This window comes from Juglans regia, chromosome 7 (assembly GCF_001411555.2).
Source record: "Juglans regia cultivar Chandler chromosome 7, Walnut 2.0, whole genome shotgun sequence".
Classification (NCBI taxonomy): Eukaryota; Viridiplantae; Streptophyta; class Magnoliopsida; order Fagales; family Juglandaceae; genus Juglans; species Juglans regia.
In genome coordinates, this window is record NC_049907.1 from 35,336,844 (window position 1) to 35,363,114 (window position 26,271).

Sequence of the window (26,271 nt, forward strand, 5' to 3'; positions counted from 1 at the left end):
CTGGTTTTGTTTTATAACAATGATAATGTATCAGTCATCTATGTGTTAAATAGCTTTAAAAAAAACTAAGAACCTCTACTAAAATCTCATCATCTAGGACAACATGTAGAGGGAAAATGTATTAAGCAGCATGCAATATTAAATCATGACTTACAACTCATACAATCATATAGATTTGTGGTGCTTTTATACTAAGTACGTGAGGAAAGATGTAGATTTTTTAGAAATGCTTTTAGTGCCAGAAAACATTGTTCTATAACCTTTGATATGCAAACCCATAAATTAATGCCATGTAAAAATCTATTGGCAGACTTATACGAGCATAAAATAACTCCCAAGGTTCTAAGTAATACCAACCTCAAATAATAAAAAACGGTTGAAAAGGAAAGGTTTATACTCGAGTGTGTAAATACCATGCTAAAAGCTGTGTAGAAAATGTAAAACCATTTGAAGGAGGAAAAGGACTATGGGCTGGGAGAACATGTACCTGGTCACCTCTTGGTTACATGAACAGAGGTCAAGAAGAGAAGTAGGGAGAAGAAGAGATGCACCTTCAGGGAAAAAAATCCAAACTTGCTCAAGGGATGATTAACTGGAACTTCCTTACCAATTTGGAGACAACAGAGAAGCAGCGAAGAAGTAGATGTTTGGTTCACCAAAGTAACATCCTTGCGCTTCTGATTTTCCTCTAGCAATGTCACTAATCACTCAACAACAGGCCAACTGTCCAGCAATCCACCTACCCATCTGTTGTCACATGTGGAAGTGACCCTTTCCAGCGCCATTTCAGAGCCCAACTTGCACTTACAATCCTACCCTTTAATTTAAGCTCTCTTTTCACTTGTGCTTTATAATGTAAGAACCGGATTATTTGACATGCACTGCAACATGTAGCAAGGAAAATAGTTATACTTTAACTTATAAAGATGGAAATTTCAGCTTTTATCGACTTTAATATGGTATTATAATCTTTTTCCTTATAGCATAATTTATATCACAAATTTGTATAGATTTGTGAAAATACCATGAATAAAGTACATGGTTAATTAGGTGTATGGAAATTTAATTTATTTCATTTTACTATACAAGAACGATTTGTGTGACCAATTTTTATTTAGTTCTAACCTAATCATAAAACCTCATATTTAATGTGTGTTTTCTTAACATCTGAGTAAGTTAAAAACTAACCCCATCAACATGGAACGTTAATGCATCATCAATTTTTGGGAGAACGGTTTCCATTTCCTTATTTGCATCATATTCCAAATTCTGAGTGTTTTGCATTGCTCTTTCCAATGGAAGATACTCACCAAGCCATAGCTCCTAAGAATGGCTGCAGTTATAAACTATGTTAATTGCCTGGATTACTCCCCAACAACTATGTCATCCATATCAAGTGTATGCATACATTTCATACCATAAGTTATCCAGTCGTGCAAACGTGGCCATCATTCTTTCCAGTGTGTTTTAGTTACACATTTACACATTATGTCCAATTTGTGACATTGACCCCCATTTCATAATATACAGACAATCCATCAATATGCACCCCCAGTGACGCCACGCCATGTGCTGTCTTCGGTGGAGCTTAAGGTCCAACCAGCCACCAGAAAATCCACGAGGTCGGTGACGTTGTAGCTCCACCGAGTCTTCAGCTTTGAACGTGGTGGACGCAAGCCATGGGAGTCCCTCCAACTTGTGTACGCCAGAAGCCCTAATTGACCCTTTCCTCTCAGCGAGATTATCTCCCCCAAGCCCTAATTGACCCAACCCACAAGCATTGATCACGAAAGGATTTCATGAAATGAGAGAAAATAAGAGAGGCAGAGAAAAAATTTGGTAGATTTGGTCTGAGGAGAAAAGAAATTTCACCACAGAAATCGGAGGAAAGGGAGAGAATCAGCTTCCCACCGTGTTTTTCGTCGAAATGGGTTCTCACATGTTACAAGCTGTGTAATATGGGGTTTGCAAAGTTTTCGTGTGATCCATCGGCATGTCACTGCAATAGGCAAATCATTCTTTTTCCACGAACCCAATTTGTGACATCAACCAAGTAATATTAGAACATGACCATGTACGTTCTAGAGTCAGAGAAGAGGCCTTGGGGAGTTTTCCCGATGCTAAGGTAATCAGAGAATTAGCTTTAATTCAATCATTAGAGAAGTGATGATCACACATACGTACGTACAAGTACAAAAAGATTCCAAGCTAGCTAGCTTAATGTTGTTGCAGTTTACTTTTCCATTTGGTTTATCTCTAATTTGATGTATATTGGTATGTAAGATTTCTTTCGGAGAGCAATGCATTTGTTGTTTTAGAGAGCAATGCATATATGTGTGAATTTTGATCATGATTTGGGATCAAAACATACTACAGTGTGTGACTAGTCTTCATGCGAGTCAAGTGAGGTTTCTGCCAATCAATTCTGCTACAATATGCATACAGTCACTTTGCGTACTGATCGCACACTTCACTAATGTTATAGATTAAATAGTTATTTTATATTAAAAAAAGTGATGCAGCTAATATACAGCTAATCATATCAGTAAAATGTATAAGAAATACGCAAAAATTACTGTTTACATAGAGTTTATATATATATATATGTATATATATATATATGCCCCTTCCATGAAGTCAGTCATGATTTACCCTAGCTAGAAGTCTAGAACCCATCGTAATTACCCGCTTGTTTTTGGGTGGAAATATATGATCAAAATATACCCCTGAAGGGGCATCCTTTGAAGCTTCTGATCAAAGGTCGACTGAGCTCTTCGAGTCTTCCCTTCACAAGGTCCAAGGCGATAGAGAGAAATAACCCTTTTGGCCCTAGCTTGCTAGCACTAGCAGCAATCCTCTTTACATCCAAAACCCATCCCCACAATCATCCACATTAATTACTTTTTCCTTCAAAAATGAATATTGAAAGAAATAAACCTACGGCTCGTCGGCTACTGATCATCCCTGCCCCTGAGGCTTGAGATAGAATGCTTTTTTCTAGGGAACGAGATGAGGAACGTCTCATGTAGTGAAGATCGATATATCATCGCATATATATACAAATGCAGTTTATATAAAAATTAATAATCCTTCCTTGTACTGGTTTTTGAACCTTTCTGCCATGGTTTTTGGGAAAAAGTAGGTCAAGAATGATCATCTTAGAATGCTTAATCATATATATATATATATATATATATATATATATATATATTCATCTCATAGTAGAATCTTTTCCACGAGTGCCTTGGAATTAATAATTAAGCTATTTCACTGGTAATAATTAAGCTCAAAGCTTGATAGACCTTCATTTCTTGAAAAAAAATATGATGTTTAAATTCTGGGAATCTAATTTTATATAAGTATAAAACCGATCCATGTAATACTGGAAATCCATCGAAATAATTGGTCTGAGATCACTGAGAGTAAATTTAATTAGCATACTGAATGCCACAGATCATCAGGATGAAACAAGTATCGATATTCGATCGTCTGGTCTGATAGTCACGGCCTGCAGGTTTGAGATATTGATCTTCGTCATCTATTTTTCATACATAAAATTATAATTTCGTTTGGAATAGAACAAAATGATCACCAAAAAAACTGGGTTTAATTTGGTTCTAAAAGCTGGTAACCTTTAATTTGCATGTGGTCTTCTCGACTGACATATAATATATAGGATATCTAGTACTACTCTTCAACCTTTTGTGTCATGAGGGACATTTCCAACATCTAACCATCGCTGAGGTTCATATATACTTGAGAGAGTACGTACTACATAAATTAAGAGACAACAGGTAGAGATTTTCATTATTAAAGAGAGAGAGAGAGAGAGAGAGAGAGAGAGAGAGAGAGATCTAGATCAGATCAGGATTGGTACTAGAGATGATGATCTTTTCTTGATTAAAAGTAAAAAAGCAACGCATATATGGTAGTACGTACTTTTGATGCGATGTGTACGATTCGTCGGCAAACCCCAACATGTCTAGTATAAGTGATCGAGAAATAGTGAAAATTTGAAATAGAACTTTACTTCGTTTGCCTCTCCGTCAAGCTGGCTGGGAGAAGCTTAATTATTACGGCCTCTTCATCCATTAATGTCTTATTTTGCTTCTATATATATTTCTATTTCCGCGTGTGTTTATTAATATATATATATATATATATATGACCGTAAGTGAAAAAAAGAAGTAAGTGCATGGCACGTACGATCTTCATGATTGTTTGATCATAAAGGAAGAGAAAAATGAAAATTTAGAAGATAAATTGACAAGTATATATAAAAGGAAGTGGATAGATGACATGAAACCCACTATCAAATTGGGATGTCAAGCAAGAACCAACCACCTCTTTTGACTAGAAATTAAGGTGAGATGAATGGGGGGAATAGTCACTGTCACATTCATAAACAGCAACAATATTTTAGTTTACAACCATATATTTTAACACCAACCAAAGATCAAACTTCACCTAAATATCAAAAAAATATCAGGCAACGCTTTAATTTCTCTTTCCTGCACTAGGGGATCCGAGAAAATGGACTGGAAAAAAGGTGTGGACGTGTCTTATAACTCTCTTTTGCTCGAGGATACTGCAGATTCTCATGAGACCGAAGCTGTTCCTGATCTTAAAACACATGCAGCAGAGGTTGCCACTGCTGGTGATGATGATGCAGATGATGATCTGCAGGACGCTGAGTCGTGCAGCTGTGACAGTGCAAGTGATTATAATAAAATTGGTTTTTCTAAAGTTGTTGATAGTGATGATCATCAAGATTCTGATGGCTGTTCCAACTTTGGAAATGATGGGGATGATCACCGCGAGAAGAGTGCGGATAGCTGCTGCAAGATCACGTCGATGTCAGAGGTAGCATTAGAATGTAATTTCTCAAAAGAGGAGGAAGAAAAGATTGGTGAATTTAATAACATGGATGAAATGGAGGATAGGCTCTTCTGGGAGACTTGCATGGCAGAGGGATACCCATGATTATCCTCCTCCTCCTCCTCCTCCTCCTCCTAGCAGCCAGCTAGTACGTACCATGCCATTGTTGATCACCACCGTATATAAGTTTCTTTATTTTCTTTTTAATTTCTTTTTCAAGCACATGTAATTAAGGACACCTATCATGCATGATCTATTTTCTGTGGAAAGAACAAAAAAAAAAACAAAAAATCTAAGTTGTTGCAGACTAATCCCAAGATCTCTAGTGAAGTCCGTACGTTGAGATGAGTTTTTTACAGTACGTAATCTGATGATCAGTGGTATCTATCTTTTTTTTTTTTGTCTGAGATTTGGATAAGCTTTTATCTCCCAAACAAAACAGGGAAAATTTGCAGTGTTTCTTCGTTATATATCAATTGTCTCATCCAGTACCCTTGGTACTATTTTGTATGCACCAAAGCTTCTTGCTTTTATATGGAAATTTCAAACAACCATAATTACGTACGAGCATTCTAGCAAGTTCTACCTCAAGCGCGCATTTGACACTGCAACAATTTTTACTTAGACGAAATTTATTAGGGACAAATTTAATTACATCTCTAAAAGTACTTATCTGGGAAGAAATTTAAATTTCATCTCAAAATATGGATAAAATTCTCAAAGCATTGGAACGAATAAATATCCCTTCAAACTATATTTTATGTGACAAAATATATCGTCTCAAAATTAGAAATATATTCGAACAGCAAGTTACCGCCTATTCGAATGGTTTAGTATATGTTCGAACAATAATCTTGGAAGGAAAGTACATATAATTTTGCCAGGGAAAGTTCAAAATAGTTCGAACGGGTTTGTTTAATTATAATAATTTATTGAAAGGCATCCAAAATACGTTAAAAATAAATATCTTTTTAATTTATTAGCTAGCATTTTCAAAATATAAAAAATATAGATATATTATATAGTATTATTTATGGTGAATTAAAATATTTCATATTCATAAATTAATTTTATGTAATTAATTTAAAAATATTTGAATGAGTTCTTTTATGTTGAATAAGATTTTTAGTTAAATAAATATTGCTTTAGTAAAATAAGAAAAAAAATATTTTTGACAATAAACAAGTTAGGAAACACCAAAAATAAAAATCATAAACTAATTACATCCTAAAAATATAATGTACGTTCGATGCAATATAAAAAAGTCAAATAAAAATTAAAACTATTAGGGGTGAACAGGAACCGATATAAATGGCTGACACCGATTGGAACCGGCCGAAACCGATGAAGAACCGGCCGGGATGCGGTTAGAATTTGAAGAAACCGACATCGGTCCGGTCAGGTTCAAACCGGTGAACCGACCGATATAATTATATGTATATATATTTAAGTAAAACGATGTCCTTTCACTTAAGTGAAACAGCATCGTTTCATAGAAACTATGTAGAAAAAGGATTAAACCTAAGTCCGACTTAGGCTTAATCCCCACCCCCACGTCTTCTCTCATTCTTCATCCCTCTCTCTCTCTCTCTCTCTCTCTCTCTCTCTCTCTCTCTCTCTCTCTCTCTCTCTCTCTCTCTCTCTCTCTCTCCCTCTCTCTCTCCTCTTTTCGATGGCAGCGGCGCATCTTCGAACCCTCCAAGTCCAGCCTCCAGCCATCCCTCTCCACCGTTCCCAGTTCCTGCAAACAGCATCGTTCTCTCTCCGTCTCTCTCTTTCTCTCTTAGATTCGCCTATTGTTTTGTATTTTGTTGATTTTATTGTGAATCAATGATATTTTTTGTAAGATCAATGATATTTGTTATAAGATTTTCTAGTTTTTTGTTGTGAATCACTATGTTTTTCTCTCCCTCATTGCCACCAACGACGCCGGCGAACCGATCGGAAGAAAACCGAGACCGACGCCGATGATTTTCCTCCCTTTCACGGTCGGTTTCATTCGAGATGTTCCCAATTTCAGCAAGTCAGTGCGGTTTTGGTCTGCACTGACACCTTTGGTTTTCACCCCTAAAAACTATTTATCTAGTATGTAGCCAAAATACTCCTGTAAGGTAGATATGCGTCCCTCCATCTCGTAAAGCTTCCCCATGATGAGCTCAACGATCTCCTTGATCAAAAGTCGGCAATGCTCCTCGAGCAAAAATCGTACCTCATCCAAAGTAGTCCCAACAGGCTATGTCTGAACACCAGCAGGAGTAGAAGATGGATCACTCGTTGTGCCACTATCTTGTGTTGCTAGAATATTAGCTCGAGTCTTTCGCAAGTGACCCTCACTCCTGCTGAATGTCATCTTGTTAAGAGGCCCAATCTGTGGCTGCCTCCTCTCAGTCAGTTGCACATTAACCCCCAATCGAACTAGGAGGTTAGAAATCATCAGTGCAAATGGTAGACTGTCCCCACTAGAATAGCGTGACTTAGATCGAATTCGGTGGAAGAAATATAATGGCAAATCAATCGGCTCTCCTCAAGCTATTCATAACATAAATCTAGCTCGCTCGATGCTGAAATCTATCTTACGTTTCCTCGAATCGATGTTAATGGAAATAATTAAATTTAGCATTCTAAAAAATGTTGTACAGTCTACCTGTCTGATGACCTTGCTATCATCATATGGAGGAGCTGAAGCGTCCAGCATCATCTAATGAACCTAATCATCTGTGAGACCATCATCTGCTGGAGCATTGTCCTCACTATCACCCTCACTATCTATCCCTGCACCCGGCACAAGTGGTGCAGTCGATGCAGCCGGTGCAGTGTATGCGCCCATCACGCACGAGACACCAATGAAATCAAAAATAATAGAGGGTGAGATAGTAATACTTACTCCCCGAACGGTAAAGGTGAAGGTATCCACATCAGCCTCCATCTCCCCCATGGTACGGTAGAACTCACCGACCATCTCTGGATGGGCAACACCCCTTTGCTGACAGATCGATGCCCATCCCTGATTGGTGATGATGGAGTATATGCTCTATTCATCCCAAACAATATCGTGGAAGTCATCTAGAATAATCTCCCACTCAACCAATATCGGTCTCCATGGCTGAGCACTAGGTTCTCTACTAGATTGGTTGGCTTCTTTCTTCCACTAGTTGCCATTAGTTCACTGTTGATCATAAAATCACAACGAATATAAATAAAATATTAATAACATTGTATTAAACAACGAATATTAATCAACCCGTTTGAACAGAAATAATGTTGTTCGATCTAACCATAATTACAATCTGAAAGCTAACCACTAAATTCGAACTAAACACACATCAATTCGAACGGGTAAGCATCCCATTCGAACTGAAAGATAATATGTTCTATTTTGGCCCAACATCACTAAATCTTTACTATTTGGCCAAAAGGACATCTAAGTTCGAACATAAATAATATATGTTTGAACTATTCTTAATGTAAATCATACGTGTTCGAACAAACAATATCATATTCGAACACTGAAATTGCTGTTTGGCAATTAAGCATTTGAACGGCCTTGAATCCGTTCGAGCAAAAACTTGCCAAATAGCCATGGCTGAGTCAACTCAGTGTTGAACGTGAAACATATAAAAACCCTTCAAATCCTTCATTTAAATTAGTAGAAATGATTAAGGAGTGAAGCCCAATCATTTCTACTGATTATTTCTACCAGAAAACACCAAAATGGGGTCGGATTGATTCCAAATCTGACCCCTTTAACAGATCTCAAACATCCTCCATAGATACAGTAACAACGCAGAAGATGATTGAGGGCATACCTCTTAGAAGATAGGGCTTTCAACGACGGAGTTGGTGGTGGCGATGGCGACGATTAGAAGATCAAAGCTTGTGGGTTCGAACTTGAAACTTTTCTCAGATGCGTTTGTGCCGTTCTATATTCAAACTGGGTATTTGTATGGAACAGTCTCGTTCGAACAAAAAATGTAGGGTTCGAACAAATGTCGTATGCATTAAATAAGAACATACAAGAATGTTGTTCAAACAGGGTAATAAATTATTCGAACGTACCTTGACCTGTTCGAACGCTTCAAGTATATATATTTTTGTTAATATATAAGTTTATGTAAATTTAAATTTATTTAATTGCATTTTCTATTAATATTTTTGTTACTTATAATAACTTTAATTTTTTTTATAGGACAAGATAATATCTCGTAAGGAAACTGCTGCCGATCTATCTGATGAATCATCTGTCAATGATGCTCAGATCATTTCTCATGTTCTTGGATCACGTTCTGGGTATTTGAGAGGCTTAGGACATTGCGTGAAGTCATCCTCAACATCATCATCCTCTTCTCGAGGCAGATCAAATGACGACAAGACTAAGAAATTGGAGGAAGTAACACTTGAGATAGAACATTAAGGTAAAAAAAAAAAAAAAAAAAAGAGTTGCTAACCTGATTAGATCAAGCAGCGGATTTAGAGGCAAGATTAGAAAAGAACATGCAGAAGAGACTGGAGACGGAGGTACAAAAAACTGTGTTTCAATAGTTCAGTCAATGATGTCCCAAAATTCTATGACACTACCACAATCTTAAAATTTATTATTTTCTTTAATTGTATTTCTATTATGATGTTCCAAAACATTTGAATAGTTGTAATGTTTGAATTACAATTTGTGTAATATTAGTATGATATTTTTAATTAAATTATGTTATGTATGATTTATACCGTTCGAACGGTCAATTATCATTTATAAATCTATTCGAATAAAAACAGATACAGTCAAACAAAAACTAACTCATTTGAACGACAACTGAGAAATACAGCTTGTACGGCCATTCGAACAATAAAATATTTCTTCAAAAAACATTAATATGCAAAATCTCAATCGAATGGACATAATTTTCAAAAATAAAATGTCTGTTTGAATGGACAGAATGCATATTCGAACACAAGTAATTTGAAAATTTTATTTGTTTGAATGCATAAAATCTATTCGAACACTCTGTCTGTTTGAACAGGATCAAATATGGTTATTAGTTCAAATCAAAATTGCATATTGTTCAAATGTCTAAAAAAAAATGTCGTTCGAACACTTTCGACTGGTTCCGCCCAATTTTGTCCCTAAAAATAATTTTTTGAGACTTCTCCAAAAACCTTTTGAGACAGGCTTTTCGAGACAAAATAGAGACGAAATTTTTTCATCTTCAAAAACAATTTGGAGTGAAAATTGGGTTTTTTGAGACAAAAGTATTTGTCTCAAAAAACCCAATCTCTTGTAGTGTGATACATGGAGCACGTGAAGTATGAAGCCAATTTGCTCTTATGAAATCATGCCATCCACTCTCCTATTATATTTATTGAGTTAAAACTAAATAATATTATATACCAATGAGTTAAATTTATTAAAAGGTAATTATATATTTCGTTAAGTTATTGATTTTCATTTAAAGTTAGTAATGTTTTAGGTTAATTTCTCTACACGTCCTTTTGATTCTTTCACCTCAAACACTTATAGTACTTTAGTAACCAATGGATTCGAATCAATTATTGAATTTTAGAAGAAGTTAAAGAATTAATAAAGATTACTTTGGAACATTGTATAATAAAGAGCTTGTAAGTCACTGATGTTTTTATTCGAACAAAGTTTGTAAGATTTACTCTAATTCCCTTGCTATATATTCTCTTACGATTATTGTTATTCTAAGATTTCTATACCGCATACTGCTTACGTGGCATAACATTATTACGCCACTTGCTTGTAATCTTTGTAGCCTAACTGAAACACACTAACACAGATATGCCAATTTTTCACGGAGGTATCTCATGGAAAAAGCCCCATTATTTGTGGGAAAAATCTATTTCTCACCAAAACAACTCATGGGTAGCTTGTGGGAAAAAGTATTATTACCCATGACAACTACGTTTCATTGGAATTAATGACTTTTTCTTATGAGACAAGTCGCGGAAAAAAATAATTTCATGGTGGGAAATATAATATCATTTGGTTGTGAATCATGAGAAAAAAAAATATTTCTCACAAAATAGTTTTGTAGCAAATACTATTTTCAACAAAACATTTCATTGCAGAATGAGTCTATTTTGTGACAATGAAAATGAGTGGCAAATAAGTAAGTTGGCGAAAAAACTATTTCATGTTGTTAACGTCGTGTTTTGTATGCTTTTGGGCCAGATTCCAGCAACTCGAGTCTTGAGTCTTTTACCTGCACACTTAAGAAAATACTGAGAATGGGGGGCCTTGGTGGAGGTCAGGGAGTCTCCGATGCTAAAGTTATTATATCTCATTAGTAGTTCATGTGTGAGCTTAGAGGAATCCAAGAAAGTTCTTCGTACTTGGGGATCAGCTTTTATACTAGGTTTCTGGGTGAGGACAGCTCACACCTGGCTTCAAGAAGTCCATGTCACTTCAACTGTTCACTTAGTCAAAGTCTTTTAATGCGACAGGTCTTCTAGAGCGGTGTAGAGTACGGGAGGTGGCGCCATTAATGCGGTGTGGCTCCCTGACTCACTTTACCCTGCGAACGCTCCCTGTTAAGCCCCTTCATGCCTGATGTCAGAAGATCAGGAGTTCTACATATTTCCCGCCCACCAGCCTACGCAGATTTTCGAGGTTAGGGTGTCATTGGGGAGGTGTCAGGGCGGCGAGTCTCATTAGCCCCTATTGTCTACTTTCACTAGGCGTGGGTGGGTTTTGCTCGTGGGCCGAGTACTCTGCAGAGGCCCATTGATTCCTTTAAGTGGAGGGTCTTTGGGCTTGACTAGGCTTGGCCGGGCTCTCTGACTTACTTCCCTTGTGATCCCTCGTGGGCTTACTATACAGGCCAATAAGGGGAAAAACCCCCTTACAGCTACCCCGCCAATTCTTATCGGACTAGTCCGATGGGAATTCCTTCTCGCCTTCATCTTTATGCTATATATTTTCTCACAGTCACTGCCATTAAGGTCCTCTTCCCTAGAAATGGGTGATTATTACTCTCCCGGCTCTTCTACTTGTAGGGTTTCGGGCTCTAAATTATGCCCATATGGTTTTTTGTTATTTTACCAATGTCAGGCGACAGTTCCCCTCCCGAATTTATTGGCACGTTTTCTAACAATTGGATTTTGCACTTGATTGCGTCTTTCCAGTTCCCTCAGCATTGATGGTGTTAGACAGCTCTTTCTTTCCATGTCGCATCGTACAGTACATGCTGTGAGATTCATGCATATCTTGATAGCTTTGTGGGGTGCATGCGTCCCCACGACTTTGGGATGCTAACCTTCAACAGGGTCTATTTAAATCCCCCTTTCATCTTTGGAGCGCATGTCGCGTCGTGTCATACGTTTTACTGGATTCAAACCCTTTTGCGTCCTCCGTCTGACACATGAATACGAAAGGCCAACCATCACTTCCCGTTTATATAAACATAGTTTTGCCCTCCTTTTTTCCCCTTTTACCACGTCCTTGTCTCTTTGTGCTCTAACATTCTCATTCTCCTTACTCGACTCCTTTTCCTTTCTATCATTTTTCTCAACTTCAATCTCAATGGCTCCCAAGAAGACCGTTCAACCCAAGATTCCCAAGGAACTGGACTAGCCTGAGGTTTGCACTACGAAGCAATTCTATATTGGTCACAACTAGCGTTCAGACGTCACCTCTGAGTTCTTGTTGTCACTAGGAAACCTTTCATATCATGGAGAATGTGGTTTTTGAGGTTTCTGGACCACGAGAGGGGGCTGTCAACAATGATGGTTGTCTCGAACATTGCCCTCTTCCCCAGCATGTTCTCTTGTGCGCTGAGGTTACCCTTCCCTCGCCCTATCTGTCCCCTACTAGATCATCTCGGATTGACCCCTCTCAACTCTATCCAAATGCTTGAAGGATCTTGATGTGTTGTTGTGTCTTCTAGCGGCGAGTTTTGTTGAAATCAGACTCGCAGCATGTTGACCTTACTGGCTGCGATTTTCTCCTAGCCCACAACCTTATAAAACGTGAGGGGAACATTTGCAGTTTCAAGGTGATGCACTCCCTCATTTCTTTGGAACCGCATTATATCAAGGTCAAAGATTGACCCCCAAATTTTTCTTCGTGTCTGGTTGAGGGTTGGAATTTCTAGTCGGGCAAGTGAATCTTCGTGAGTTCCCCGTTTGGGCCATATGGGGGGTGGTTCCTGACGACAAAGCAATACGGTCGAAGGCTTCTCCTGAGAAGCTACGTCATATTGCTTTGGTCAAAGAATGGGTACATTATCACCCATTCGATGTCCTCTCAGAGGCTCTCCTCGAGGAGGAAAATATAAGGGCCTTTTTACATCCCCTTGGTCACATCGTTTTTACAACCGCACCATTCTCATGCAGCCTAAAGCCACCCTAGCTCGGGATCATTCCCCATGTCCTCCTGCAAACAAGGGGAAGAAACTCTGTGCAGAAGTTGCCAGGGCCGACAAGAGCCCAGTGTCCCCTCCTAGATTTCCTTTGGGGCAGCCCTCGATGCTGATTAAGATATGACGCCCCCTCCATTTGATCCTACCCCATGGCCAGCCCCATCTATCCATTCCTCGAATCCACCAAGGAGGCAAGGGGGAGAGTCCTTCCATCCCAGAGGCACTGATTGTCAGGACATTTTGTTTAAAATACCTATTTAAAGTAAGACAGTTGAGGTTGATTAGTCATATAAATATGATTAAATATTACACTCTGATAAAATGGACCATGTCTCATGAGTGTAAAAGTTTAAGAGTTATATTTCAACACTTACTTACTTTTTGTCATGGGCTAATAGATGGTTTGAATGTGCAGGTGTTGAAGGCCCAAAAACCCAAGCCCAAGTCAGCTTTTGAGACTAAAATCCACCGAAGCTTAACTCTCAACCAAGCCTATTCTTACAAACTCTTTACCCCTTTCTGCAAGAAGGAGCCGTGTTCTTCCAGAGGGTAGAATGGAGAAAAAGAGAAGGCGACGGTTAGAGGAGAGAGAGTGTGAGAAATGGTGAAGGAAAGTGGGGATAAAATGGGTCGAGGTGCTAGGTTGCAGGGGATCATCATTGTTGTTTTGTTTGTATTGTCTTCTATTTATTTTTGTTTTGATTATAAACATTGCTCTGTTTGGGTTTTCATAGAGCTTTGGAATTATCTTTTACATGATGATTCTAGGCTAATTTCTGCAACTAGGGTTGCAGGGATTGGAGTTTTCTCTCCCTTTTTTAGTATTGTTGGTTGTTGCGATGTTTAGCAATAATATTTCTCTATATTTTCATTCATGATTTACTGTGGGTTTGAATGATTTCTTGTTTTTGACCTGTTGTAGACTCATGGCACAACAAGACCTTGAAATAATAAATGATCCCTCAACCCTAGAGTCTTAAAATGAAAATAATGATTAATGTAGTGAGGGGTTTATTTTTACTGGTGCTATATTATGAGAATGCATGTTTTTATGAGTTTAAGTGGTAATATCGTGAATGGTTTGAGACAAGCAGATGCACCCCATGACCAACATCTCGATGGTTGAGGAAACCCTAACCATGTTTCCCTAGTGTTTACTTTCCTAGTATTTATATCTTCGATTCCCAAAGTTTTTAAACTATTTTCTCTGTACTGATTGTTTCTGTTCATAAGCCCATTTTTCAGAAATTAAAGGTTGCAAATGCAGTTTTCACGATTAACTTGAAATTAATTTTTTCTTTTAGAATAATTATAGTCCCTCATTCCTAATGACACATTACAAACTCATCCTACATTTTGTACAAATTCAGTGTACATAATCCATCCCATTTTTGTTGTAAATAATCCTGAATACATCCAACAACGAGATTATGTCCATATGCTTTCATCTTTCTACTACTTTTCATTTGAACCCTTTTTGTTTGATTGATTGTGTTCACAAAGTTGTCCATGTGGAGATGGCCTTGGAAGCTCCCTTTGCTTTTAAATTTGCTTGTATACTTGGAAGCATCATTTGGTGAGTATCAAGTTTTTGGCGCCATTACCGAGGACAACTGGTGACATATAATCTTTTCCTTGTAAAAAAAGAAAAAAGAAATAAATGAATCTGTGAACCTCTTCACATATGAGGTAACAAGCCCCTCCTTTTGTTGATTAATTGTGGGAGTACAAGTTATTGTTTTCTTCCAACTGGTATGTTTGTTCTTTAAGCATGCATGTCTGTTTGGGCTAGAGATCAAGCATCAAGATTAGTTATGACTGAATTAATTGCATCTACTGAAACTACATCTATTTTTTTTGAGTCATCATCTGATAGTTTGAGTAACAAGGAGGACAATGAGCATCAGGAAGTTTAGCCTGTTAGGACTAGTCCTCCTCTTGCATCATTCAACCTTTAAATGCAACTAACTTTAATTTTAAACCTGGGATGATTCCCTTGATCCTCCATTCCCATGGAATTGAGTCTGAAAATCCTTATTTGTATATTAAGGAGTTTGAAGAGGTATGTTCAACATTTATGGATAGGACATGTACTGAGGAGGTAATAAGATTAAAATTGTTTCCCTTTTCTCTTAAGGATAAAGCTAAAACTTGGCTGAACTCTTTAAGGCCTCGATCCATAGGAACTTGGCAGGAAATGTAGACTGAGTTCCCTAAAAAAAAATTCCCCATGCATAGAACAAATGCCCTAAGAAGGCAGATCATGAATTTTGGGCAAAAAGATAGTGAAACCTTTTATCAATGTTGGGAAAGGTTTAAAGACTTATTGAATGTTTGTCCTCATCATGGTTATGAACATTGGAGAGTTATCAGTTTTTTCTATGAAGGGTTGCAACCCAAAATAAGACAATTTGTTGAGACCATGTGTAAAGGTGAGTTCTTCAACAAGGAACGAGAAGAAGCTTTTGAATACTTTGACTACTTAACTGAGAATGCCCAGTCATGGGATGTCTTTGATTTAGGGGATAGGACTGAGAATGTGAGGAGCATAACTAGGGGTGGGAAATACAACTTTAAGAAAGTTGACGATTTGCATGCTAGGATAGCTTTAATTTCAAAAAACTTATAGTCTATTGAACTAGAAAAGGTCAATGAAATGCATGTTGTACCCCAAACTTTTGATAAGTGTGGAATCTGTGAGCAATAGGGGCATAATACCAATGCATGCCCCACCATACCTGCTTTTAAGGAGGTATTACTAGATCAATCTAGTGCTGTGAACATGATCTCTAAAAATTTGTCCGGGCCTTGATCTAACACATACAATGCAGATTGGAAAAACCATCCCAACTTCTGTTGGAGAAATGACCAACAAACCTCTTCATCCACAACCTCTTACATGCCTTATACAACACCACCCCAAGGACCTACCCAATATCCTAACCAACCCCATTTCATTTAGAAAAAGAACTTGGAGGAATCTATACAGCAGCTCATTGTTAACCTCCAACAGTTCATGCAAGGGCAAGCCACCATTAGCAACCAAAATTCTCAAGCCATAAATGACATAAGAGGGACACTCACCAAAGTGACCACCTCTTTGAGTGCCAAGAAAAAAAGGGAAATATCCAGCTCAACCACAACATAACCCTCATGGACAGCAACCCCAAGGCATGGTAGAAGGAGCTAATGTGAAGGTTGTTAAAGCCATCACAACCTTCAGGAGTGGTAAGATTTTGGATAAACCTGAAGTCAGCACTAGTGACTCAAGTAAGAATAATGATTCACAATTGGATGGTGAAGTAAGTGCTGAAAACTCTAAAACTCCTGCTTGTACTGTTCCAGCTCCATTCCCTCAAAGATTGATTGCCTTGCATAAAGAAAAACAAAACTCTGAGATTCTGGAAATTTTCAAACTAGTCAGAATCAACATCCCTCTTTTAGATGCCATCAAACAAATCCCTGCTTATGCCAAATTTTTGAAAGATCTGTGCACTGTCAAAAGAAAACTGAATGTTCAGAAAAAAGCTTTTCTCACTGAACAAGTTAGTGCCATTATTCAAAACCACACACCTCCTAAATACAAAGACCCTGGCTCACCAACCATTTCTTGCACCATAGGAAACTCAAAAATTGGCCAAGCTTTATTAGATTTAGGTTAAGGGGTAAATCTGTTACCCTTCAATGTGCATGAGCAATTAGGATTGGGTGAACTAAAACCTTCCTCTATAATTCTGCAATTGGATGATAGGTCCATAAAAATTCCTAGGGGAGTTGTAGAAGATGTATTAGTACAAGTAGGCAGATTTTACTATCCTGTAGACTTTGTGGTACTAGATATGAAACTGACTGCCCAGATTAATGTCTCTTCTGCACTAGTGATTTTGGGAAGACCTTTTTTAGCCACTTCTAATGCCATTATAAATTGTAGGAGTGGGGTTTTAAAGCTGAGTTTTGGCAACATGACTTTAGAATTAAACATCTTTAACTTGTGCAGGCAACCTCAAGAATTGGAGGAGATGCAAGAAGTTAATGCTTTGGAAGAAGTCCTTTCTGAAGATTTTTGTTTGAAAATGATTCTTTTGAAAATTTTCTATATTAAGTGAAGATAATGACATCTCTGTTGTGTTTGTTGTAGGGAGCCCAAGTGATATCCAATGGAAGCCTTAATTTGAACCCATGCCCCCCATTTCAAAGTTAACTAGGCCCTCAAGTGAAGAAATTCCAATATTGGATTTAAAAACACTACCAGTGGAGCTAAAGTATGTGTATCTGAGTCCTGAAAATACTTTCCCAATTATAATTTCATCCCAGCTCACTACTGAGCAAGAGGGTAAGTTGCTAGAGGTACTAGGGTAGCACAAGTCTGCCATTGGATGGACCATTGCTAACATGAAAGGTATAAACCCCCTGACTTGCTCTCATCTAATTTATCTAGAGGAAGGGGCTAAACATTCTAGAGAAATGCAAGGAATACTAAATCCTACACTAAAGGAAGTGGTAAAAAGGGAAGTCTTGAAATTGCTAGATATATGTATTATTTACTCTATTGCAGACAGCCAATGGATTAGCCCCATTCAAGTGGTACCAAAGAAATCTGGTGTCACTGTAGTGAAAAATGACAAAGGGGATTTAATAACTACCAAAACAAAAACTAGTTGGAGGATGTGCATAGATTATAGGAAGCTGAATTCAACCTCTAGAAAAGACCATTTTCCTCTGCCTTTCCTAGACCAGAACTTAGAAAAAGTGGTTGGGCATGATTTTTTACTGTTTCTTAGACGGCTATTCTAGGTATTATCAAATCGAAATTGCCCCTAAGGACCAAGAAAAAACCACTTTTACTTGTCCTTTTGGGACTTTTGCCTTGAAAAGAATGTGTTTTGGCCTGTGCAATGCCCTGCCACTTTCTAGAGATGTATGTTGAGCATTTTTAGTGACTTTATTGATGATATAGTTGAAGTTTTCATGGATGATTTCTCAATATTTGGAAAAACATTTGACTCATACTTAACTAATCTACAAATTGTTTTGGCCAGGTGTTAGGAGAAACAACTTTTGTTAAATTGGAAAAAGTGTCATTTCATGGTACAACAGGGAATAGTCGTTGGACACACTATGTCAACAAGGGGTATTGAAGTTGACAAATCTAAGGTAAAACTAATTTCAAACCTGCCTATACCTAAAAATGTAAAACATATCAAATCTTTTTTAGGCCATGTTGGTTTCTATAGGAGATTCATTAGAAATTCTCCAGTAAACTCTAAACCCTTAAACCATTTATTGATGCATGATGTTAATTTCACATGGACTGAGGAGTGTCAAAGTGCCTTTACCTAGTTAAAAACTTTTCTCACTATTACCCCCATAATCCAACCTCCTGATTGGACATTACCCTTTGAAATAATGTGTGATGCCAGTGATTTTGTTGTTGGGGCTACACTGGGCCAGAGAAAAAATAAATTGCCTTATGTTATTTACTATGCTAGCAAAACCTCAAACAGTGCTCAAAAAAATTATTCTACTAAAAAAAAGAGCTGATGGCTATAGTATTTGCACTAGAAAAATTTAGGGCCTACTTGCTTGGTTATCCTGTCAATATCTTTACTGACCATGCTGCACTTAAGTTTCTGTTGACCAAGAAAAATGCAAAACCAAGACTCAACAGGTAGATCCTCTTATTACAAGAGTTCAACATCACAATAAAAGACAAGAACAGGGTAGAAAATGTTGTGGCAGACCACTGGTCTCGCCTCACATTGAACTCAACAATTCAAACTCCTTCAATTTCTGAATCTTTTCCTGATGAGCAATTATTTTTAGTCCAAATATTACCATGGTATGCTAACTTGGTGAACTTTCTGGTGACAGGACAAACCCCAGCCCATTGGACAACACAAGACATCAGAAGAATGAAAGATGAAGCTAAGTTTTTTTTTTTACGATGATCCCTATCTTTTCAAATACTGTTCTGACCAAATAATTAGAAAATGTGTTCCTAATGATGAGTTTTCTGTCATTCTTACTTTCTGCCATTCTGAGGCTTGTGGTGGACATTTTTCAACTCATAAAACTGTGGCATAAATCTTACAAAGTTGGTTTTATTGGCCAACCATGTTCAAGGACACTCACAATTTTTGTAAGTCTTGTGAACCCAATAAAAAACTAGGGGGCATTACCAAAAGAAATATGATGCCAATGCAACCCATTCTAGTTTTAGAAATTCTTGACTATTGGGGTATAGATTTTATGAGACCATTTCCCTCATCTTTTGGATACCTTTACATTTTGCTTGTTGTTGACTATGTCTCCAAGTGGGTTGAAGCCATACCTTCAAGAACATGTGACCATCAGATTGTTTTAAAGTTTCTTAAAGAAAATATTTTTGCATGGTTTGGTATACCTAAAGCTATAATTAATGATAATGGAACTTTTTTTTGCAATAAATCTTTTATTGTTTTGTTGAAAAAATATGGGATCCATCACAAGGTTTCCACACCTTATCATCCTTAGACCAATGGTCAAGCAGAATTAGCCAATAGGGAGATAAAACACATTTTTGATAAAACTGTCAATCCCAATAAAAAAGATTGGTCTGTGAGGTTATCTGATGTACTTTGGGCATATAGAACTGCCTACAGAACAATTCTGGGAATGTCTCCATACAGATTGGTATATGGCAAAACATGTCACTTGCCTGTGGAAATAGAACACCAAGCTTACTGAGCCATTAAACAATTCAATTGTGACACTGACCAAGATGGTTTATCAAGAAGATTGCATATTGCTGAACTGGAAGAACTCAGAAGGGATGCATATGATAACTCTAAGTTGTCTAAGGAGCTTATGAAGCATTTTCATGATAGCCACATCCAGAGGAAATCCTTCCATCCAAACCAGCAGGTGCTGCTATATAATTCCAGACTCCATCTTTCCCTGGGAAATTAAAATCCTGATGCAGTGCCCTTACTTGGTAAAATATGTATCTCCTCATGCGGCTGTGGAACTCCTTAACCCTCAGAATGGCAACATTTCTATATCAATGAGGACAATGCTAATCTTAAGTTGGGGGGTGAGGATTCAATTAGTCCACATGCATTATCCTTCTCTATATATATTGCATACCATATGACCCACTAGAAGCATTATCAATGATTGATTTATAACTAGCAGCATTGGCTCCCTTTGTTCTGTTAGATGCCCTAATCAGACTGGATGAAAATGGAGAGTTTGATCACTTATAAAAATTTGGGTCAAGATAGGGGTTTATTTACTTTAGCATGTCTTCTACACCAAGAAAAGTTTGTGTTTCACTCAAAGGGTCATGCTGAGTATTGCCTACACTAACACTTAGACTACTTGGGAAAACACTTTGTTGGTCATTAGCCTTATCATACTGAGCAGCTATTTGAGACTCTAATGAACCATATCATAATGGCTTAGGAAGAAAGTTAAGTGAGTATTAAAAAAAAATTCCACTTAGACAACTGCTATGAATGAGAAAATTAATGACTTCTGGTGGTCAACGTTGAAATCATTAACCACTCCCAGCAGACAACAACACTCTTATTTTTTTTATACTCACTCAAATTGGTTATTGTATGAATTCAATGCATAAAACCCTTCTTTTTGAAACAAATTTTCTTCGTGGACTTATCTTGTGCATCACTGAAACCTTGTCTGATTGGTGGATCTTAATTGAAGGGAACAAAAGCATGATGGTTTGAAAAAAATTATCCTTCATTGTTAAGAGACTAGCAAAAGGCAAGTTGGGGGGTGATTGTCAGGACATTTTGTTTAAAATACATGTTTAAAGTAAGACAGTTGAGGTTGATTGGTCATACAAATATGATTAAATATTATATTGATAAAATAGACCTTTTGTCATGGGCTGTAAAAGTTTAAGACTTATATTTCAACACTTATTCTTTGTCATGGGCTCATAGATAGTTTGAATGTGCAGGTGTTGAAGGCCCAAAAACCCCAGCCCAACACAGCTTTTGAGACCCAAGTCCATCGAAGCTTAACTCTCAGCCAAGCCTATTTGCACAAACCCTTTACCTCTTTCTACAAGGAGTCGTGTTCTTCCAGAGGGTATAATGGAGAAAAAGAGAAGGTGACGGCTAGAGGAAAGAGAGGGAGAAATGGTGAAGTTTGGCTAAAAGGGGTCGAGGTGCAAGGTTGCAGGGGATCATCATTGTTGTTTTGTTTGTATTGTCTTCTATTTGTTTCTGTTTCGATTACAAAGGTTGCTATGTTTGGGTTTTTATAGAGCTTTGGAATTATCTTTTACAGGATGATTCTAGGCTAATTTCTGCAACTAGGGTTGCAGGGATTGGGGTTTTCTCCCCCTTTTTGAGTTTGTTGGTTGCTACGATATTTAGCAAGAATATTTCTCTATATTATCATTCATGATTTACTGTGGGTTTGAAGGATTTCTTGTTTTTGACTTGTTGTAGACTCATGGCACAACAGAACCTTGAAATAATCAAGGATCCCTCAACCCTAGAGTCTTAAAATGAAAATAATGATTAATGTAGTGAGGGGTTTATTTTTACTGGTGCTATAATATGAGAATGCATGTTTTTATGAGTTTAAGTGTTAATATCGTGAATGGTTTGAGACAAGCAGATGCACCCCGTGACCAACATCTAGATGGTTAAGGAAACCCTAACCATGTATCCCTTGTGTTTACTTTCCTAGTATTTATATCTTCGATTCCCAAAGTTTTTAAACTATTTTCTCTGTGCTGATTGTTTCTGTTCATAAACCCATTTTCCAGAAATTAAAGGTTGCAAACGATGTTTTCACGATTAACTTGAAATTAATGTTTTCTTTTAGAATAATTATAGTCCCTCATTCCTAATGACACATTACAAACTCATCCTACGTTTTGTACAAATTCAGTGCACATAATCCATCCCATTTTTGCAATAAATAATCCTGAATACATCCAACAATGAAATTTTGTCCATATGCTTTCATCTTTCTACTACTTGTCATTTGAACCGTTTTTACTTGATTTATTGTGTTGACAAAGTTATCCCTGTGGAGATGACCTTGGAAGCTCCCTTTGCTTTTAAATTTTCTTTTATACTTGGAAGCATCATTTGGTGACTATCAGGCACTGATCGTTCCTCCTTCCACAACCACTTTGATTTTGGAGCCCGTCACAGTCATGGTGCCCTACAACCCACCGTGCCTATGGGCCCACGCAGGTTTTCCCATGGGGCCAATATGCTCTTAATGCACTTCTATGGGGCCCTCTTGGAACCTGCTCCTCGTTGATCAACCCTGGTAGAACCTCCCTCTGAGTTCAACATGGAGACGATCCCCTTCTTTCCATCCACAGCACAATCCGCCATCGAAGGCAAGTCTTCGAGGGTGTTGCTGAGGATTGCACAGGAGGCTCCAACCCAGGAGTGGAGAAGATGTCTTCCCCCGAGTCCCCTCTCGCCCAACCATCACAAGGGGGCCTTGCTTCTACCACCGCTGGCGTCGAGCTCACAATGGCCCCGGCCGAGGAACCTATCGGAGAGCTTCTGGAGGGGAAGGAATGGAGCCAAAGTTGGTCGTGGTTCTTGACCTAGCTCCTGAGAAGACGACTGCTGCTCTCTCTCTCTCTCTCTCGTGACTGTCGTAAGGTCACCTGCTACTAAAATTGAGATGGTCGTGGAGGCGAGAACTGAGGGGGGAAATCTGCAGAGCTCCAGTGAGAGAGGGGAGCCTCAAAGTCCTAGCGAGGAACTTTATTCCACCACCTAGGGCCACCTTTCCTCCTAGCCCTCCATCAGCCTTACAGAGAGGGATGCGGGCGTAGTTGAAGATGTGGAGACGAATACCCAGCCATCCCTCGAAGAGAGCCCAGTGGAGGCCATTCCTCAATTAGAGGCAGGAGGAGCTCGAGCAGAGTCTCTCAAACGGGTGACCAAGTCTTTGATGGATTTCTTCTCCAAGGTCTCTCACACTGGTTTATTCTTTTCTGCCATCTTATCAATTATGAATCCTATACTGAATATTCCCACGTTTGCTTTTATTGGCAACAGGGTGCATCTCGACTGGCCACTTTCATTGTGGATGGCCAGGAAGTAGTTGAACGGGAGAACAAGGCCCCTCGCTCGTTGGCACGACAAGCCTTGCGATGCCCCTGGGGGGAGAGGGAGGAGAACCGTCTGGAGGTGGAGCTAGTGAAAGCCCAGCTTGCTCACGAAAAGAGCCAGGAGTTAGCTGAGTTGGCTTGCAATGATGTCTTGACTGAGTCGGCGGCAAGGATCTTAGCCTAGGGGTCATTTGATAAACTAACTACGAATGTGGCAACTCTTGAGGAGGAGTCACTGAGCCAGTTGTAGGGGGAGAATGCTGACTTAAGGGGTTGTCCAGATTCTGAGGCTCAGCGGCTTGAGCAGTTGGACAAAGATTGCCAATCCCTTTCTGAAGCCTTGAAAGGGCGGGCAGATTCTTTGGTGGTTGCCCAGGCTGCTGCCGACCAAGAAAAATGAGGGTCGACCAAACATCTGAAGAGTTTAAGGGAGCTGAGAAAAGGTTAGCCGCCTAGAGGGTGGTCATTGAAGATCTGCGAAGCGACCTATCTCAGGTTTAGGAGGTTGTTCCCCGCTTAGAGGGGCAACTCGGGTCAGCTGTGTTCGTTTGTGACTAGGCTTAGTCGCACAAATACATTGAAGGCCTCAAAAGGATGCGGGACCACATTCTGGAGAACCCTCAGGCAGACTCAGGAGCCCTCGAGGTACACTTAAGAGCCCTTGATCCTCGCGACCTCCCTCCAAACCCTTACGCGCTCAAGCATGGCTGCACATTGGGCAAAGACATGATTCTTGATGCCTTACCTCCCGATTTTGATGTTCCTGATCCAGGTCCTAGGGCGCCTGAGCTAGACCCCAATGCTCCTGAGCTGGATCTTGACGCTCCCGCACCTTAGTTTTTTGTTCATGTTTATCTATTTGTAAAGTTATATTACATTATTTCCTTTCCTTGTGAAGACTAGGGCTGAGCATTGACAATGTCGGAGTCAGAGTGCCCTACCTCGGACTCTGACTTTTTCGAAGGTCGGATTCGACCTCCAACTCTAACTCTGATTCGCATAGCCTTTGATCCGACTCCAACTCCAACTCCGACTTGTCAGAGCAGAGTCGAATTTGAGCTTTTCTTCTTAACCCATTTGAAATTTCAATTTGAAAATCTTGGGCTCTTATTAATCGAATTTGGGTTTCTAGATTTCAGTTTTTTTTTTAAAAATATTTTTCAATTTCAATTTTATTAAAACATAACCAAAATCGAAAAAATAAATCATTGTACAAATTATTGTTATTATACATGTTATTAGATGTTAATGTTTATACTTTAGTATTACATGTTATACATTGATTATTATACATTACTAGCACATGTTATTATACTTTAGTTATTATATATTAGTATTACACGTTATTATAAATTTATATATTTGTGTTTATACACAATACATTAGTATTAAATATTATTATACATTAGTTATGATATAATTAGTATTACAGGTTATTATACATTAGTGTTACATGGTAGTAATAGTTAATAGTATGATGTTTACATATACTAAACTATTATTAGTGAATTTAGTCTATTTATATTATAGTATAAGCATATTATTTTATAATAATTTGCTCATACTAGTATATTATTGAATTTAATTAACTATATAAGTTATAGTTATACAAAATATATATGATTAATATATAAAAATAAATAAATATATTTTTATAAAATATGTACAATATCGGAGTTAGAGTAGAACAATCAGAGTCGGAGTCAGAGTCGGTGCGGAGTCGAAGTCGGTACATCACCACCTCCGACTCTGACTCTGACTCCAACTTTTTTAGTTAAAAAAATTCTGACTCTGACTTCAACTCATCGAAGTCGAAGCGGAATCAGTGCGGAGTCGAATTTTTAGATTTTTCCTCAGCCCTAGTAAAGACCTCTGACCAAGTATTTTTAGACAATCTTGCAATCATTTGATCACGCTTTGTATACGTTTAATTATCAATACAATTGTCTTTTTCCTTTGTTGCCTAACCTTGGATGTTTGTTTCTCCCTTAATGATCTTTTTCCTCTGTTTTTTCTCCTCTCAGCCTAGCATACCTGATGCGATAGATAAGTCAAGTATGTGGAGACACGACACTTGGCTCCCTTAATCTTCTTGTCGACCTCGTAGACAGAGGCAAAGGTTAAGGCAAGTTTGTGGAGACACGGCACTTGGCTTCCCTTATCTTCTCGCCAGCCTCATAGACTAAGGCAATGGTAAGGCAAGTCTATGGAGACACGACATTTGGCTCCTCTAATCTTCTTGTTGGCCTGGTAGACTGAGGCAAGGGTTAAGGCAAGTCTGTGGAAACATAGCTATCTTGAGGGTTTAGAGAGAATGAGATATCACGTGCTCCTGAGTCCCTAAGGTAATTTGAGGACATTGAAAGTGCAAGGACTCTCTCGGGACCCAACAATGTTGAAGCGTGGGGCCTTGATAGGGAAGGAACTGATCTTGAGCGCATTCTCAGACAACCCCTCCAGTGTCAACCCTACCGACTGACTACCTACCCCTCGGGAGCCTACGTTGTGTAGTGGAGAGAACGGGCCCATATTCTACAGGGAGAGAGGCCTGGATGCCTTAGGCTAAGCCCTCATCTTTGGTCTCCCTGGAGGGCATGAGTTGCCACGTAGTTGAGATGTTTAATAGCATTGGCGTTCCATCGTTGGAGATGGCATAATGTCAGGCAGTCGAAGGACTAAACCCGATCTCCACCCGAGGAGGAGCCTGGATGCCTTAGGCTAAGCCTGCCCCTTTGGTCGCCCCAAGAAGGTAGTTTACCGGACGGCTGAGAAGCCAGTCCACACTTTACCATGTGGTGAATATGAGACGTCTAATGTACCGTTGGAAAAAATAAATAAGTTAATCTAACTCATCCTCGATCTACAAGTATAGAATTTGCAAACCTGGGCTATTTTGCTGGAGATGTGAGGCGTTAGTCGCTT

General features: G+C 38.5%; 1 non-coding gene across 1 annotated transcript; it reads right to left on the reverse strand.

Annotated features, from left to right (window-relative positions):
- Positions 1-15,495: 15,495 nt before the first annotated feature.
- Positions 15,496-15,601, reverse strand: LOC118349145. Its single transcript, XR_004802135.1, has one exon. It is a non-coding gene; the product is annotated as a small nucleolar RNA R71 (small nucleolar RNA).
- Between the last annotated feature and the right edge of the window lie 10,670 nt (positions 15,602-26,271).